Source organism: Rattus norvegicus, chromosome 7, assembly GCF_021556685.1.
Source record: "Rattus norvegicus strain SHRSP/BbbUtx chromosome 7, alternate assembly SHRSP_T2T, whole genome shotgun sequence".
NCBI classification, from domain to species: domain Eukaryota; kingdom Metazoa; phylum Chordata; class Mammalia; order Rodentia; family Muridae; genus Rattus; species Rattus norvegicus.
In genome coordinates this window covers 66,211,777-66,224,026 of record NC_141540.1, presented here as the reverse complement: position 1 = coordinate 66,224,026, position 12,250 = coordinate 66,211,777, and the positions used below count along the sequence as shown (strand labels likewise).

General features: G+C 42.9%; 1 protein-coding gene across 4 annotated transcripts in view; it reads right to left on the bottom strand.

Annotated features, from left to right (window-relative positions):
- Window positions 1–12,250, bottom strand: part of Wif1 (Wnt inhibitory factor 1) — a 119,665-nt gene that overhangs the window by 102,302 nt on the left and 5,113 nt on the right. Inside the window, exons 2-3 of one of the 4 annotated variants that reach the window (XM_087555334.1) lie at window positions 2,652–2,796; window positions 1,530–1,688 (exon numbers count right to left, since the gene is read on the bottom strand). The exons of the other annotated variants lie outside the window; for them this stretch is intronic. The gene's annotated coding sequence lies outside the window, so the exon portion shown is untranslated. The remainder of the gene's footprint in view (window positions 1–1,529; window positions 1,689–2,651; window positions 2,797–12,250) is intronic. 4 annotated transcript variants of the gene reach the window in all.

The window sequence follows — 12,250 nt, the reverse complement described above, 5'->3', positions numbered from 1 at the left end:
TTTGAATTGACCCTGTATCTTCGGCCTTCCTGTACTTAGCGCTTGCAATGTTTTCTGGCCTTGTGGGTTCTTGATGACTTACCACGTACAAAATCATATTGTTCCTTTTCTAAATTAATTTTCTTTTAAAATTGAATATTTTAGTGCACCAAGCGATGGGGCTGGTTATGCCATTTTCATGCACCTGCCTCATTTTTGTCTGCTTTAAAGTGCGCACTACTTCTCTATCACCATACCCTCCTGCGTATATCCTTTGCTTTAATATGCTAACTGGGGTTTCCACCACTCAGGAGCATGATGCACAGAATATGACATCTGCATTTATTTCCATTCCTTCCTACTGCGGCTTTTCCTAGTCAAGTAGGCGGAAAGCCAAATCCAAAATTTTCTAGATATTTTTGCAACCAGGGTTCTACATTTGATCAATTACCATCAATTAGATTTGCCAACACAGGTTTAAGATTCTGCTTCCCTCTTCATCCTCCTTGCTGTCTAGTAAGGATGGGTGTAGTGTGGGCACCTGGCGGTCTCTCTAACATGGAGTCCCTAGGTTCATGGAGGGCAGGTGTAGTGTAGACACTTGGTGGGCTCTCTAGCACAGAGTCCCTATGTAAGGCTCAAAGTGAGTCTTGACTACTGGGAACGTGCCCCCTACCCCCAAAGTGAGACATGAGAACAGAGTTTGATGCAAACACAAGAGGTTTATTTTTCCGGGGTGTCAGGGTCGACCTTCAATCAGCCTCTAGTGGTGAGTGACTAGAAGGCAACCCGAATTAAGGAATTACAGGTGCAGATTACATCAGCAAGGTTACAGTTTAAACTTATTGGCTAAGAATATTGACCTTTGAATCTATTGGCTAGCAAGATTATGATATGCATATGACTCCATCTGGGACCAGAGGGTCAGGTGACTCTCAGTCAGTACATTCTGTGGTTTTTCAAGAATGTTCCTCCTCCTCCCGAGAACTGTGGGTGGAGAGTGGAACTTGGCCTAGCCTTGACCTGAGGCAGTGGGTGTAAGGCTAGAGAAAGCCCCTAGGGTCCTTCACCTAGATTCATGGAGGGCAGTACTAGCCCTGGCTAGTGTAGACATTTGGTGGACTCTCTAACACAGTCTCTAGTTTCCTGGTTGTTAAGAAGGCTCTGCACTGGCAGCAGAAACAGGCTGGCACTTCCTGTACTATAGCTACAGCAGTTTGCTAACTTTGTTCTGTTTTTAACTTAAATACTTCTAAGAGTAGATTCTTGGCTGTAAAGTGAGTAAATAAATAAATTAATTAGAAAAAAAAGACTAAATTCTTCATTTCCTACTTACCTAATTACAGCAGGAGACGGTTCTCCAGAATGCTGTGTTGTATGAATCATTCCCGGATCTCAGCTTATCACCCAGTCTCCTGGCATTTCTTGTGACCTTTGTAATGACCTTTACTTTTATTATTTTTATTTATTTATGTTTTTAAGGTAGGGCCTCACTATGTAGCCCTGGCTGGTCTGGAGCTCTACGTAGACCAAGGTAGTTTCAAACTCACCGAGATTCATCTACCTCTGCCTCCTCTGCTGGATTAAAGGTGTGCGTCACCGTGCTTGGCTTATTCTTGATATTAGATCTCTGTAAATTAGTTCAGATTCCATTTCCATTATTCAGTGCTGGCTAATCCAAGGGACCAGGACAGATATTTAACGGAAGTCTAGGCAGTAAAGTAATAACATAGACAAAGACGAATGGTCACTTGGGTTTAAAATGATTGAACTGATGGGCAGACAGGGTAGCTATGGCCTCCAAGAGAAGGCAAAGAACCATAGTGAGGGTTTCTTTACAAACCAAGTTATGTTGTGTAAACATGTTTTTGTTTTAATCCCATGTGTAGGATATGGGGTTGCTTCAGCTTGTCCACAGCGGCTGACTATATAATGTGTCTCATGTTTTTGCAGGGGGGTGATTTGTGCCAGATGCAGATAGTTTAATTCTGGGAACCCTTGGTGTAAACAGGTGAGTCCCAGAGTACTGGCCGTAGCTGGTTTACTGGTTATCATGATGATGATGGGACTTGCCCCAAGGAACTTTGTCCCTATTCAACAGGAAGTAGCCTATCGAGGTCTATGCCTCTTTCCCTTCCAACCTTCCTTCTCTCTTACCTAGTTCTGTGGAAGGGTTTAGGGTGGATGCTGGTAGGAAGGAAGGTAGAGATAAAGGGACCCACATAAGATAGCTAAAATACATACACCAGTTACCATAGTAGCAGAGTAGCCAGTTCACCACAGGCTTTGTGTTGAGGTGGGAACCTTCATCCTACAGCCCTTGCGGTCCCACTTACTTCCTGTACCCCAGAACAAGCTAAGGACAAAACGTTCTCTACTGTGCTCTGGGACCAGAAGGAGCCTTCCCTCAAGATAAAGCTATCTTAGCAATGACAATTAGAGGGATGTGGGAGCTTGAACATGGGCTGTTCATAACTAGGAAAGTTATTTAAAGATAGGGAAAAGGCAAAGCTCCTTTATGGCACCTGTATGTCTAGATAGATATATATTCAATATCCCAAGACGAGAAATAGTTACAGAACATTAAATGTCTTTTCCTTCTTTTCCTATGAAGAACCCTAAGTAGTCAGATAAGCTACGTAACCCCTTTGTAGACACCCTAGCAATCTTACCTGCAACACTCCAGCTCCTGCTAGAGTTCTCTGAGTGACAAGGGTTTCAGCATTTCACCAACTCAGTCATCAGAAAGTGCATTTACGTCCAATATAGAACGCTTCTCCATATTGTAAGCACTTCGTCTCTTTTTCTAATAGTCATCTTTAAAAAAAATAAAGATTTATTTTATGTATATGAGCACACCATTGCTGTCTTCAGACACACCAGAAGAGGGCATCAGATCCCATTACAGATGGTTGTGAGCCATCATGTGGTTGCTGGAAATTGAACTCAGGACCTCTGGAAGAGCAGTCAGTGCTCTTAGCCACTGAGCCAGATCTCCAGCCCAAACTTCGTCTCTTGCTACTCAGTTCAAAGTATGTCTGGCACTGGCATCTCAAAGAACACTGCAGTTTTCCCTTAGGAAATTATATCACTTCTATCATGGGCTTTTCCCTGGAGAAGACCTGTGGGAGTTTCTTCTGCTGGGAAATTTCTTAAAACAAGGCATGTGGCCTAGGCTTGGCTGGCTGTTCAGTGTCAGCCATGATTCTGCCACTGCTGTGACCCAGCAGCTCCGAGGAGCATCTTATGTAGGCTCGCAGTTTTACCTACAGCATGGTAAGGCAGGGAAGACATGATGGTGTTTAGGGATCTGTAGCTAAGACTTTTCCCATCTCGGGATCAGGGCCCAGAGAGAAGGACAATGCTGTTGTTCAGCATCTTCCTTTTGTCTACTCATTTAGTTGACCCTCTCTCAAAACAAGATAACAGACATACTCTGAGCCCTGTCTCACTAAAGTCCTACACATTTCTCAGATAGATCAAGTTTAACAGTGACTGCATTCAGACTGAGATTGGGTGGCTACATTCTGAGATAAACAGTCACCAAGGTAACACAAGTTGCTTTGTAAGCAGAACTTACAGCATTTGTCTCATAATCAGAATGTGCAGGACCTCTGTATTAAGACATCCAATTATCCCTTTAATTTATATGTTTCCTCAATATTAAGTTCCAGGATTTAAAAGATCAAGAAATGTATGTGATAGTTTTCATTGGTTTTAATGGGCAGAACTCACTTTAGCTAAATAGAAGTCCGCCAGCATGAAGGAGGTTGAGTGACTCCTCAAGCTTGAGCTCCGTCAGTCCGTTCTCCTTTTCTAGTGAGTGGAGCGTCTTTTACGTGTATCATTGTAATAACGTAATAGTAGTATTGTTGCTAATTTCATAGGCATTTTGAAAGTCTATGTTTCTGACTGTAATAAATATTTTCTCCTGTGTCATGGTGCATGTTGTGGCAGAGAGGAGGGGAGGAGAAGGGAGGAGAGGAGAGGAGATGGGGAAGAGGAAGGGAAGGAAAGGGTAGTGAGAGGAGGGTAGTGAGAGGAGAGGAGGGGAGAGGAGAGGGAAGGGGTGAAGAGAGGAGAGGGAAGGGGTGAGGGGAGGAGAGGGGAGAGCTGAGGGGAGGAGCGGGGAGAGAAGAGGAAAGAGGAGGGTGAGAAGAGGGAATATATATATTCCAGTGCTGCCCACCTGCTATACAGTATAGAAACTTTCTTATTCTGTCACTGAAAAATTTTATTGAGGTGAATTCCACCCTTCCATACTTGTTCCATACTTGTTCCATACTTGTTCCCCTCCTCACTCTTTTCACTTGGAAGTCCTGGAGTGGGACCACAGATACACACACACACACACACACACACACACACACACACACACACACACACACACAGAGAGAGAGAGAGAGAGAGAGAGAGAGAGAGAGAGAGAGAGAGAGAGAATCTTCCTTACTATCTTCATTATATATCTTACTCCCTTCAGCCTGGGGCTCTCCTGGAACTCAATACCTAAACAAAGGTGGCCTTGAACTTGGATCCACCTGTCCCTGATCCCAGAGTGTATTAAAGGTGTGTGCCTGGTATGTGTTACATCTTTTTAACTATATGAACACATTCCAAGCTCTAATTATGTCCCAAATGCAGGCGCGTGCTTCTCTTCTCCTCGGCTGAGGTCACAGTGGTGTAAGCAGTTCTCATCTCTTACCTGGATGCTTGCAGGAACCTCCCCTGGTTTGTCTGCATGCTTCCAATATGCCTACTCTCTCTGGCCTATTCTCAGCCTAAGTGCCACCATGATGTCTTGAAAACGTGCTTTGATGTGTGGATGCTCCCCTCTCAACATGTAACCTTTGCCAGAGCTCCCAACCCACACAGATCCCATCCAATATTACTGTTCTTACTGTGTTATATAGGAAACATCCAACCGATTTCTGTTGAGTGACTTAGAACCCTCTTACTTTTGAATTAATATTCTTGCCCTGCAGAAGCATTTCTGGGGCTCTAGACTGAAGATTTCTATTCTGGCCAGCTTCTGCACACCTGTTACTTTCAGTGGCACCCAAACCCAAGCAAAGTGACGGCTTCTCCCCAACCCTTCCATGCACGCCTAGCTTTGGGCCCCATTTGCTTTTGGACAGCACATGGCAACACTGGACTGTGATATTTCCGTGAGAAAAATCCACATATCTTTGCCCAGAAACTGATATTAATTTGGATTGTTCCTTTTGCTTTTAGGCAGTTGGTGTTTTCAGACTATATACAGATGGACCCAAAATGATCTTGTTTCATAGAATTTGATTATTTTTGTTCAAAGAAATTTGCATCGATGTCTCTGATTGCCCAGTTTTGTTACCATGGCAACACTTCTGGTTGTGCTTGCTTGTTTTTAGTCATATTTCCCACCAAAATTGCTCTTACCTTTTCAACTGATGTGTATCATAAAAATCTTTGCTGCATTTTTCACTGAGGTTATTTCAATGTGCTGTTTTAGCATTTTTTCCTAATATGAGTAATTATAGGAAGAACAGATAAGAAGGTTTCAGAAGAGCTGAGTCGTGTCTCATCGACTCCTTCTGTGAGCTCAGAGATGAAAGTTAAACTCAGCATCTCGAATTCATCATCTGTGCAGGAGGATGGTAGCTCGCCATTGTTATTATCCAACAGCATGGTTTTAAACTTCAGTGAGACTGTGGAAGTTCTAAAAGGGACCACTGATAGAAAGCAAGAGAGCCAGAGACTCAAAACTGAATCACAAGTAGACTAGCTTTTTCTTATTCCTTTACTCTGTGTGTGTGTGTGTGTGTGTGTGTGTGTGTGTGTGTGTGTGTGTGTGTGCTGGTACCCATTTTTGTGTGTGTTGAAGTCACAGTACAATCTTGAGTGACATCCTACTGACATTATTCTTTCCTTTTTTTTCTCTCCTTCCCTTTTTAATTAACTAATAATATTTTTTCTGAGAGAGGGTTTCTCACTGGACTGGAATTCTCTAAGTAGGCTAGGCTGGCCAGCCAGGAAACCTGAGAGCTGTTTGTCCCCACTTCTCCAGTGCTAAGAGGACAAGCATGCACCACACTGTTTTCGTTTGTTTGTTTTTTCTCTTCCATGTGGGTTCTGAGCAGCAAACGCCATGCTTAGAAGTCAAGCTTTGTACCCACAGACATTTCACATCAGCCCTGTGTCCTTTTCGTTTAGAGTAAATCTTCACAGTTTTGAGGGTTGAGGTACAAGTGGGTACACTAGGATTTCAGTCTCAATCATTAGTTATCCGGCATTGGACAGATGATATAATTTGATAGGCTTTGTTCTTTAAACCCAAAAGTGACAGGACTTATGACATACTAGGCTGCCTCTTTGCTCTTAGAATGTAAACACATCCACTGTGGTTCACACAGGAGCACTACCGTCCACTGTGATCCACACAGGAGCACTATGCCCCTCACTTACACATCTGTCCTCATCAGGCCACACTTCTGCTGGCTTTTAAATTAGCTGAGATATTTGTGCTGCGTTCCAAAGAGAGGCAGAGGCACAGTCCCGGGGAGTCCTAAAACACCTCATTGATACCAACAAGGTTTGCCTCAAACAATCCCAACAACCACGGGCTAACACTAGAAAGAATTTTCTACTTACTGAATATTAATTTTGTAGCTCGGATCTCTACCTCAAGACTGAGTTAAAGATTAACAATAATTGTTAATAACAATAAGGAATCTCTTTAAAATGAACATGGTTAACCTTTTCCTGTGAAATTCAAAACATACAGACAGTAGTGATCATTTTTCCATAGAGGAAAATGTATCATTTGAACTTTTCAGCAGAAATGCCGAGATGTGGTGGCTGAGAGGAAGGATGGCAGGTTAGGACATCAATTCAAGTTCATTTTGTGGCAGCTTTATTTCTAGTGAAAACACGATTAAGTATATAAGACAATTAGACATATTAGTCAGAGCCCTGCTGTTTTAAGTCAATAATTACATGTTTTTACATTTTATTTACTAGTAGTAGTAGTACATGTTGGAGATTGGTTCTAATGCCTTGATTCAATCGGGAATCTGCGTGTCCAAACGCTAAAGGTCCTTCTCCTCAATTGGTTTTTTCTTTTTTTTTTTTTTTTTCTTTTTTTTGTTCTTTTTTTTTTTCCGGAGCTGGGGACCGAACCCAGGGCCTTGCGCTTCCTAGGCAAGCGCTCTACCACTGAGCTAAATCCCCAACCCCTCTCAATTGGTTTTTGATTGATCAATAAAGATGCCAACAGTCAATGGCTGAGATGGGACAGGACTCTTAGAGTTGTGCAGGCAAGGATGGAGGGGAAGGAGACACAGTATCATGAGGATTCTTGGGAGACAGAAGAGAGATGCCTGCCGGAGAGAGAGTCAGCGAGTCACGTGAGAATTCAGGTGGTGGGGCACTGGCCACTTCCCCCATTGTGCTGGGGTAGCCGGGGAAGGTTTAGAAGTGTCCAGTCTTTGAGATAGCCAAGGCATTAAAAAAAAAAAGCTAAGTGTTGTGTGTTTTTCATTCAAGGATCCGAAGATAGCTCCTGATTGGTACACGTATGTGTGCGTGTGTGTGTGTGCTGGGAGCCAAAGCAGTGTAGCAAAAATTCAAGGCTGCAAGTATATACATTGGGTGTGTTACACTGAAGACAGAGGGAAACTTCATGGAATTGGTTCTCTCCTCCTCCTGGGTTCTGGGTTCAGATTTGAGGTGGCAGGTTTGCACAGTGAGTTTGTTCCTGTTTTGTCAGCTTGACACCATGCTACCAGCTAGGGCCATGTGGGAAGAGGGAGTTGAATTACAGCAAAGATTAGTCTTTTCCTTCCTTCCTTCCTTCCCTCTTTCTTTTCTCTCTCCTTTAAAATTTTTCTATACAGAGTTTTTTCTGTGCATCCCTGGCAATTCCAAAACTTGCTCTGTAGACCAGGCTGGCCTTGAACTCACCTGTCTTTGCTTCCTGAGTGCTGGGATTAAAGGCAGGTGCCACTACCTCCTGACCCTTTTCTCTTTTCTAATCACATAATTTACACAACTTTAAAATGATACTTTGTGATACTAAAACTCAAGTCCCCTTGCTTCCCTTGCAGCAAGCCCCCTTCCCCACCTCTGGACACAGCTGCTTCCAGAGTGTCTCTATTTGGTAACCACAAACTCACATATCCAAAGGCATCTCTTGACTCCTCAGGAAACCAACTCTCGTGGGCTGCTACATCTGAGCAGTTAGCACCTGGTTTTCACTGGATATGCAGCCTGAGACTGTGCAGTTGCTATTGATTCCTTTGGAAGATACCCTTTCCTCATTATCCATGATGCGTCTGCAAGCAGCTTTTGCTTTGCACTGTCTCAATTAAAAAAAAAAAAAAAAGGGAAGTAGAGGAGTAAGGGAAGGTTTAGCAAGGGTATGAAATAACAGGTAGATAGGGCAGTGAGTTCCATATGCTCCTGCACAGCAGGGCCAGGGGACTCTGGGTAACAAGTATGCCCTGTACACACGCCAAGGACTTTGAATGCGTTCCCTATGAAGAAAGCATAAATGTTTGAGGGAGTAGATATGGACATCTTGGTGTAAACATACTATGTACAAACATACTATGTACACATGTATTGAAATATCAAATGGTATCGCATAAATATAGGAATTTTTTAATGGTTTTATGTTATTAGTTAAAAAAAAAAACAAACCGAAATACACTTTAGTACATCCAGGTGAGGTGGTCCACAGCTGCAGTCGCACCACTCACAAGGCGGAGGTGGGAGGATTATGAGCTGGAGATCGGCCTCTATTTTATGTAGTTAGATCCAGTCTCAAGAACAAATTTTAAAAAGTTAAGTAGGATAAGATAAAATCCCAAAGGCACACTCCCTCCTTCCCACTACCACCACTGATTTAGAACCCTTTCACCATCTTTCCAACAGTTGTTGCGACTGTTTGCCAACTTGTTTCTCTGTTTCTCTTTTGCCTTCCTAAAACCTAAACCCGCAGGCCCAAAACAAATGACGGGGTGTTGCTCCAATCCTTACAACCCCGCAATGATTTCCCATAGTATTCAGAGAAAAATCCAAAGTCTCTGTGTGGACTCAGAGGCCCTACCAGACATATGCTCCTTGCCCACCCCTTACTGATGTATCCTCCCATGCTCTGTGGCCCATTCCTCTCCCAGAATCAGTCTTACTGATTTCTGGTCTGAGCACCACCACCCTGGCTTCCATACGGAGCACCATTACCCTGACTTCCGGTCCGAGCACCACACTCTGGCTTCCATACTGAGCACCATCACCCTGACTTCCGTTCCGAGCACTACCATCCTGGCCTGCTTTCACATTTGCTGTTCCCACCCTCTTTAACATCTGTATTATTTGTTTATACCCGGTATCTATTCAAAGGTAACTTTGTCACAAAAGTTAGCTTTCAGTCACGGAAAAAGTGTTTATCCCATCAGCAAAAACTAACAGTAGCTTTCTCTCTATCTATACTTAAGCTTCTAGGAAAGTCATAGAAGAAGCATCAAAGTGTGGCTGGAGTGATGACTCACTGTTAATTAACAGTGCTAACTGCTCTTCCAAAGGACCCATTGCTAGTGGCACACAACCTTACCTGTAACTCCAGCTCCAGTAAGTCCAATGCCCTCTTAATGGCTTCCATAGGGACCCACACATGCACGCGCATGAACACGCACATAATGGCCTCAGATACATACATATACACATAAATAAAATCAAATATTTGCGAAAAGTAAAAATCAAAGAAGAGTGGGCAGATAGGTCAATTGGTAAAGTGCTTGTTGCACAAGCATGAAGACCAGAGTTCAAATCCAAGCATCCACATACACAGCAGGTGTAATGATGCTGGGATAGTGCAAACACAAGATCTTTGGGGCTCACTGAAGAGCTAGCCTAAGCAGTCAATGAGTCAGTCCTAGTTCCTAGTGAGAAGTAGCAGATGGCTATCTCAGCTACATTTTCATTGCTGTGATAAAACACCATGGCCAGTGCTTATAAGAAGAAGGGTTTATCTGGGGCTCATGCTTCCAGAGGGTTCAATGTTCACCACCATTACAGTGGAGGCAGTGTGGAAGCCAGCAGGCATGGCCACTGGAGCAGCAAGCTAAGGGTTTACATCTCAAACTGCAAACAGGAAGGAGAGAGAGCAAATGTCACATGGCACCAAGTCTTTAAGCTCAAAACCTGCCTCAGTGACATACTTTTTCCAGCAAGGTCATACCTTCTAAGTCTCCTAAATGGTGCCACCAACTAGAGACCAGGTATTCAAATGCCCAAGAATATGTCTGACATCTTATTCAAACACCAATAATACCTGAATTGATCTCTGATCACACACATACACACATACACACACAGAGAGAGAGAGAGAGAGAGAGAGAGAGAGAGAGAGAGAGAGAGAGATACAGAGACAGAGAATCAGAGAGAGACACAGAGAGAGATACCCACAGAAATATTAATGGGGATCTATATATGTGTGTGTGTATATATCTATATTTAAAAAGAAGTGTGGTTGTGTTTGCACTACTGCCCATATGATGTGACACAGGAAAGTGTTGTCATTAAATCACTTTTGCTGCTTAATCAAAGTAAACCCCTAGAGTATCCTGAGCCTCTTGCAGAAATATTTCTTAAACTTCATACTTGATTCACAGACTCATCCTTCCCTAATTCCTAATGTTACTGGAGACCCAACTCTAGTATATTCCTTCTTTGCAGGGCACCTGAAAAATCTTCCTAAGACCATTTTGTAATTTTAGCATGATCAACACAGCTGTATTATTATCTGCTGTATAGACAATAAGTTAAAGACAGGAAGGATGAAACTTTCACAAAGCCACAAAGAGGGGTTGGGGATTTAGCTCAGTGGTAGAGCGCTTGCCTAGGAAGCGCAAGGCCCTGGGTTCGGTCCCCAGCTCCGAAAAAAAGAACCAAAAAAAAAAAAAAAAAAGCCACAAAGAGGTGAGGGGCATAGCCAAGGTGTGCACATGAAGATCTACAGTACTAAGTGGTTAAGAAGGTGCCTTCAAATGCTTTGGATCTTGAAGGCATCTAGCTGGTTAAACCACTGTATAGCACCACATTATATAGAAGAGCTAACCAAAAGCAAATGACTCAGGACCTCACTGTGCACCATCTGACTGAGGCTGTGGTGGGCTGGAGTCAATCAGCTTAGGGGCTGACAACCCAAAAGTGGTTTTGGATTTCTGTCTTCATTTGCTTTACAAAGGACAAAGGACAAATTTCCCAAGCTTTGATTTTTCCATCTCTCAAACTGTCATGTTAATATTTTCCTCAGAGTGGGTGTAAGGACAAAACGACATAATAAGGAATTTTTGTAGACTATGAGGCAATGCACAATATTACCCAATGAGTTGTAGAACCAGAAATCGACTTCACATCTGACACTGAGACCCTCATCCGCTGGGCTTTAAAGTAAAATGTTCTCTAACTTTTTGCATGTGACCAAGGAGACTCATAGTTACAGTAGGATATAAATATCAATTGTGGCATATGTGTGCTGTTTACTTGAATCCCATGGCTGCTCCTCACCTGTTTGAGTTATATATAGGAAAGTAAGACAGATGCTCTCATGACAAAACTTTCTTGGCAAATTCTCACACTAACCTAGGATAAGAATTTTGTCTAACATTTCCTAATACCATGTTGTATTTCCAGCATGTTTATTCTGCTTCTTCCTTAGAAGTGTTAGCATTTAAATAGAAGTCGAGCAATTAAAAAGGGAAATAAAATACCAGGAACTTTGTAGATTAGAAACTAACAAACACATCTTTGAGGCATTTCAAGAGGAGTTGCAGAGATAGCATTGATCTAACATTGTGTTGCCTTTTTTTTTTTTTAAAGATTTATTTATTTATTATATATAAGTACACTGTAGCTGTCTTCAGATACACCAGAAGAGGGCATCAGATCTCTTTACGGATGGTTGTGAGCCACCATGTGGTTGCTGGGAATTGAACTCATGACCTCTGGAAGAGCGGTCGGACGCTCTTAACCGCTGAGCCATCTCTCCAGCCCTTGTGTTGCCTTTTTGATCTTGGGAAAAGCCCGTGGTTATGCTTTTATGTTTCTGGGCTTTCTTGCTGCACACAGCATCAAAACTGAGAGACAAAGTGATTGCAAAAGTCTTTGTCTTCCTCCTCACACCCTTAGAGATTCCTTCCTCTTCAGTGTGGGTTAGAGGAGTGGGGACACCTCTCCCCAAGGCTTTCACTTTACCTATAAAAATATCAAGGGACCCTTGAAACAGTGGGAG